Source organism: Limulus polyphemus, unplaced genomic scaffold (assembly GCF_000517525.1).
Source record: "Limulus polyphemus unplaced genomic scaffold, Limulus_polyphemus-2.1.2 Scaffold2437, whole genome shotgun sequence".
NCBI lineage: Eukaryota > Metazoa > Arthropoda > Merostomata > Xiphosura > Limulidae > Limulus > Limulus polyphemus.
In genome coordinates, this window is record NW_013668047.1 from 158,299 (window position 1) to 165,679 (window position 7,381).

Below are 7,381 nucleotides of genomic sequence, written 5' to 3' on the forward strand. Positions count from 1 at the left end.
TGAATACAACAATGAATAAGGAACATGAAAGCCTGCACAATATCTGGGATCTTCACATTCTGCTATTTGTGTTGGCTGCTAAATTATAGTACAAGATGATAAGAACACCTCTGTGAACACACATAAAGGAAAATTTGATAAATAATTTCAATAAGTGATCCTAAGAACAAATCTGAAGAAGAAATAATTTCATTTAGAGCTGGGTTTTTTATTAGTATTATAAGCTCCACTAGAACTTCTAGAATGTCATAGCATCCATAACATTAAGCGAATTATTCATCAAGTTGGCCACTTGTGGAAATAGACGAGTCAATATTGGTCAAGCTTGTGAATGTTAAGGGGAAAATTAGTGAAGTTCAAAACTGGATACACATTCATGAGCTATTCATCCAGAATTTGTAAATAAGTGTGTTTGTTTCTTTATGGAAAAGCTACTAAATTACTTACCATTCTCTTTAATGTTGAATTGCCAACCACAGGGAAGGAAACTGACTGATAGCACCCATCACCATCTCTTGAGCTACTCTTTACTAATGAATACTTGAACTGATGGACATATTATAATGCCTCCATAGCTGAAAGGGCTAGCATGTCCAGAGCCCGATTTCGATCCCGCAATCAGCAGATTGCAAGTCTAGCATCCTAACCATCAGGTCATACCTAGCTGGGAAAAATGGCAGTACATGATGACAGTCGATAAAATATATATGTCTCTTTTTAACTGTAACACGTATATTGCCATTTTGCTACTGGTCAGCTGGTGAATTGTTTTCCAAAAGTAGTATAAGGCCACTTTGAACTGAGTTGATCATCCCAGCCCCTCCTTTAGTCTTTCTTCAAGTGCCACAAGGTCCAAACATTTATACACTTAGCTGCCTGAGTCTGACAGTGATGTCTGAGGCAGGTTAATAGGGTGTAGTATGCTTGTTTTTTTGTTGAATTTTACGCAGATTTACTAAGGGTTATCAATGCTAGCAGTCCATAATCTGAAGTGATAGACTAGAGAAGGATAGCTGGTCAAGATCATCCACTGCCAACTCTTGCAGTACTCTTTACCAATGAATAATGGAAATTGAACATCACATTATAATGCCCCCATGACTGAAAAGGCGAGTATGTTTTGGGCTGGGTTTTAATCTCGCAACCTTGAGATTGAAATTCGAGCTTCAACAGCAGTCTACCCATTTGAAATGTCCAGCAACACTTAGACTGGGATGGCCTGGAGGCTAGAAGTGGTAACATTACTGAAAATTCAGATGCTCCAACATTGACGCCCATAGTGATGATGGTGTTCAGTGTCAAGAGTAACGAAGCAGATGACAGGGCTAATACTGAAGATAACTACCCCTGCATTTCTTAAGCTTCCTTTCAGATTTTAACTCTGTGAAGGTCTTTTTAAGTTTTAGGATTTACTGGTCCCACCATAAAGTTGTGTACATCTACGAAATTGTAATGTTCCAGTTAATCCGTCATTTCATGTAGCATCTAAGTAGAACAAGTGGACATGTCTCTACACATCTTCAGCAAGTTCAGCTAAGGTCTCTTCTTTCTTTCTTTCCCATGCTGTTTCTGAGCTTTTCTTAGACATTTCTTGTTTAATAAGGCAACCACTAATGCCTGATAGCTTTTATGTCTCTCTGTTGTAAGATTACTTAATGTTGTTAAAGCTGGTTTTTCAAATGTGCAGCAAGATAACAAGCTATTCATTACTCCATCCCTTCACCAAATTCTTTCAAACTGTGTCAGATATACCGCTCATTGCACCTTTCTATCAAAATATGTTGATTTCTTGGCTGAGCAGTGTTGTTGAATTGGCCTGCTAAGTTACGTAAGTTGATGATTTAGTGATGTAACTGGAGTAGTCCAAGAAGGTCCTGCAGTTATAAGAGGCAGAACAGTAGTAGTAACAAATGTACACCAAATGGGTTATCCTATTCCCTATGGCACAGTTAATGATGTTTGAAGTTGAAATTCTTGAACAGATGCAGAGAGAGATAGAAAGAGAGAGATGTAGTTGGTTTTGTCCTTGCATTTGTCAGTTCAATTTCTTAATGTTTTATCCTGGCATTAATATATTCCTACTTCACTGATGTCTTTCTGTACATTTCAAATAACTTCTTCGATTTTCTTATTTTTTATCTTTCGTACTAATTTTTTGTTGTTATTATAATTCTTGTGTGATTCTTCCTTTCGTTGATGCAATCCTTCTGCGCACTTCCTATAACTTTTTAAATTATTTTCAAACTTTTTCACAATATTTATGCCACTATCACTGCCACCTGTGAAATCTGCTTCATCAGATAATCACAAAAAATAATTCAGCCCAAAAAATATATATCAAATTGATGGGCATTTTACTTGATTTGCACAGCCCATAAGACTTTTATGTTCTATGTTAGAGCACATCTTCGTTACTACACTTCAGGAAGACTGATACAAGTCTACCAGACCAGCAGGCACAATCTTGCAGAGCAACACAACATAAAGTTTGGCCACCTTATGCCCAATATCGCGAGTTTGCTTAGGAAGTTTATAACATCAAATGTTTGCCAACATTCATAAACAACTTATTTGGAGTATTTTCAACATATTAGGTTGTTACAATTCTCAGTCATTATTAACAGTTGAATGTAACTGTCAATTTCCCTATGATTTTATCTAACAACTTCAACTGTCCGAGTTGTATGCCTAGCGTGTTTCGTGAAGTTTGCTCTTCAGAAATACTGCTACAACTTGCTAGATAGATTTGTTAATTATTGCGAGATGTCATAACTACCAAAATATCACCTGATAGCTCGGAAATTAATAGTAATAATGCACTATCAGATATTAATATTTCAACCAATTAACTGTTCTAGCTGTGTAATAACTGTGTGGTTATCATATGACTCCCTGTATATATAACTTTGGAAAACTACTTAATAACTCAGAAAGAAAGAAATTAATGCCACTTCCTTTCAAGTATTGATTTTTATCATTCAACTACTGATTGTCCAAATTGTTAATCCCTTCTATAAAGATTAGGAGGTCACCATTGTTTGTGTCTTGGCTGATCATTAAAGCAGATAGACTGTTCCTCCACTGGCATTTCCTCGTCTGATTCTTCATGAACAACCTGATTTATACTGACACTATCTTCCTTTTCTCAGGTAGGACAAGATAATATGACACAATACTTTCACCACCACCGTCAATTTGCTCGTCCAACTCGATTTCTGGATATACTAATCCTTCAGAGGCTTATCAGTGATGTACAGTTTAAGCTTGTCAATGCGTTATGCACGTGTATGTACTCCAAATGCCACTGTTACTCATGGTTCACTTTATTGATCTGTCAACAGATAACGCACAGACCATTTCAGCCAGAACTGAGTTCCTTTGGTACTGGAGAAGTACACCACAAGCATGCACAGTCACTAGGCTCAAACTTTCATTCCGTTATTGTTTTACCTCATTTGACATATGACTACTTTTCTAATCTACTATTGTGTAAATTTATCTACATCAACTATTTTAGAACGTAGTCATTCCACGTATTCCCTTAGATACTGCTTTACATTTGCTATACGAGGAAGTACGTTTATCATATCAACAGGAACATTACTTTTCACCCAAACATAGGGAGAATGAAAAACTAGTTGACTGTCTTGGTTGCAGTATATGCCCTAATGAAATATGGGTGGTGGTCATATCAGTTATTTTCGTCAAAGTTAACAAACTTAGCAAGCATACCTTGACAGTCTACAACTCTCTTTCAACAAATCATCAGTCTGAGGATAACATGGTGTAGTGCACATCTTCTTTCTTATCAATTGACACAGCTCTGCAAACAACTAGCTACTGAAGTGGGCTCAATGGTTTGTGTGGATTTCTCCAGGTGCTCCAAAGCATTATATCTATTGCTCAGCCAACACATTTGCAATGGGATGTACTAATATGATAACCAATGGGTAAACTTCAGCCCACTTGCTGAACAACTAATACATACTGACTACCCCTCTCGTTTTTCTGGCTGAAGACTAGCTACATACAGAATAATTCTCTACAGAGTGGGAATATACCACACTTTGTTAGAGTTTTTCCTGTCACAGACAGTGTTTTGTGCAGTGCACGTGGATCAATGCCTGTACCATTGCTCATTGTCTTAACGTGAATATGACCAAAGACACTACGTTAATGCATTTGCAATAGTGTATGACACTCCCTGGCATCCTCAACTAATCCCTTTCTTAGAACTCTGCAGACCATCAGCTGTATCAAAGACTTGCTACTATGTCTTTGTGATTCATAATTACGTTACAACATGCCATCCTACCCTTGTAACTCAGTGTACAAATGCCAGATATTACTCATGCCAGTACTATGATCACCAGTTTGTAATGGTCATGTTTTACCTTGCTGCATGGGAGTAGTTACCGAGCTATGTATGAGTCCTTTCTTTGCTTTTTCCATATTTCCTGAGTGTTCATTTTTCGTGTCCATTCAAATGCATAATTGTCTCTGTTTGTATGGTTTCTTATTACTGATCCACAGTGTCCAAGATCTGATCATTCAATGAATGGACTAGATCTCACGGGCTGGTAACATAACATGTTGGTATTTTCACACCGTTGACCTATGTAGTGTTGTAAAATGAAGTTGTGCACTTACACCATCGTTATCCAAGATAAAATCATACCTTCTTGATTTTTGAAGTTAGTTGGTAATTTCAATGATGCAAGGCTCACCCAAATGGCGAAATTCTTACCATATAATTGGTGGTGATCATGTTTGATAAATAACACAATTACAGGTATTTCTTTACCATACAGTATCTGCATTTAGAGGCACTCAGTTTATGCCTCGTGTATGTCATTCCTAAATATTTTCTGTTCCATACTTGAAGCAAAATCACACCAATTCTACGATCACTAGCATCGTTATTTAGAATGAATGAGCTATCTTGGCGAAGATAAACTAGCAGTAATGCTTCTACTAAGGCATATTGCATGCAGTGGTATGCGTTTTAACATTCCTGTGTCCACACAAAGCTGTTAGAGCAGACAGTCATGGAGATATCTTAAAGAAATTGGCTACAAACTGTCAGTTATACAATGAAAAACATGGAAAAATGAACATTTCTCGTTTGTTAGCACACAGGACCTGCCCTTGACAATTGAAATCTTCACAGGAAGGGGGACTTTACAACTATACTTAATATGTGACTGAGAAACTCCACTTCTATGTGCATGATAACATACTTTCTAAGTTTCAATTTCAAGCCTGCATTCTTAATGTACTGATATACCTGTCACAGATTCTCAGCAGCAATATGAAATATGCTATCCAAGATGAGTATGTTGCCCACATAGATGAACCATCCCTACCATTGGTAGGTGCATTATACGAACTAAATGACATTATGCGAAATTCATACAGTCCCTTCCAAGTGGTGAAGGCAGGTTTAGGTCTACTTTCATCATCCAGTTCGACCTATCAGGAATGGTAAGAGTGCTCTAGAGTGTTGAGCCCATGGCGTCTTCTAATGCATCCAGACATTCATCTGTGCACAGTAAAGGAAAAGTGCTCATCTGTCTATCCACACATAAGGGCCAGGCTTTCTTGAGTGTCCAATTTGATGTCGCCAGTGTTCTGTGTCAAATTTCTCTGAGTACGTACCTTGCACAAACATATAATAATTTCTAAATGATAGACGATGGACAGAGCTTTCCAAACTTTTATAATATGTCGAGTTTGTGTTCAATTTTTCCAGCAAACCAAAGAAATAAACAATGGTGGAGTGTTAAAAGTAGCATGAAACCAGCAGGAAAAAAAATTCAAAGCAATAACACAAACACAAAAATGGGAAGTATGACTCAAGCCTTTATTGTGATTAATTAGGAAACACTTATGTTTTGCAAATTTGTTATTAGCTTATTGTCCCATTACTTTTTCACATATAAAAATATCCAAAATAACATGTCGCCGAAATCATGTGTTCTCCTTTACGGTTGTTTATTTTCAAGACAGTAATTACAAATTTTGAGCATATACAAATATTAGCGTCTAATGTCAATCTGGGAAGTATATAATTTGATTTGATCCTACCCTAAACACAGGGAATCAAGAGATATTTTGGGTATGTCTATTTGGAGCTTGTAAGAAAATTTGCTTTTTACGTACGTAATCTCCTTTACGCATACATCTAGTGTAGATACTCAAATTATGTCAGTTGTTATATCTTTATACTCAACAGCCAAGACATTTGTTGTTATCAATAACTGAAAGAGTAAGAGTAAATTGCATTCTTCAATAAAAATCACTGAACATGAAATTGCTTGAACTACTTTACGTGTTCTCCTTTACTTCAGTTTTGCTTCAGAGGGGAATATATAGAGTGCATAATACTTTTCCTGCCATATTTAGTTTCCACCATGAGCAGATGATTAGGGTAGGGTGGATCTCAAATGTATTAGTCACAAATCAACTCATTTTCCTGCAAGAAAAGTCCTTGAAAGTGGGATTACATAACAGGTGTGTATCTCTTTAACTGTATAACTAACATTCAAATGGTATGAGTGGTGATAGTTTTAGGTTTAATGACCGATAAATTACAAAGCTAAATCTGTGAGCGATAATTATGAGTCTATTTATAAAAACACATGAATGGGTACATGGTGAGATGCATGTAAAGGAGTTCACAGGATGAGTGAAGGAGATCACCATTTTAATGCAACTCCTTATATATGCTTTTCACTTCTTAGTATTGTTACGTCTCCGTTCGTTAGTTAATTTTCCGTAAATTCGTTCCGACGAAACTTCAGCGACTCAAGTCCTTTCTTAAATAAAACTGGTTTATTCTTTCCGAATTCAACCTTACGATACACTTAATTTCAACAGTCGCACTATAACAAACGCTATAATTCTCAACGTACGTCTCACGTGCTCGACTCCAACAATATTTAGTTCAATTACACATTCATTTTTCCGTCACGTTGTGACCGTCTTATATATACAAGACTAACACATATCTAGTAATCTCCCGACAATTCACGAAGGTTCGAGAAGGACGTGGCGTGATACTAGTCACGTGAACTCGCTGACGCAACAGTATAATGCCACATTATAATAAAAGCCTACGTTTATTATCCGCGGAAGTAGTCTAATACAAAATAACTATTCTTATTAGCCTGCTTTAGCTGGATTTACTGTAGAAATGTAAAGGAGATCACATTAGTTTCTACACCTCTCTTTGCTAATATATAGAGGTGGTATGCATTTCGGTGATGGGTTTCATATTTGTATTTTTAGAATAAATGGTAAACAAAGTCGACAGTTGAAATATTCTCACAGAAAAAAAAAGGCAGCAGAAGGAAAAACCTTCTTACAATTTGTTTGCTTT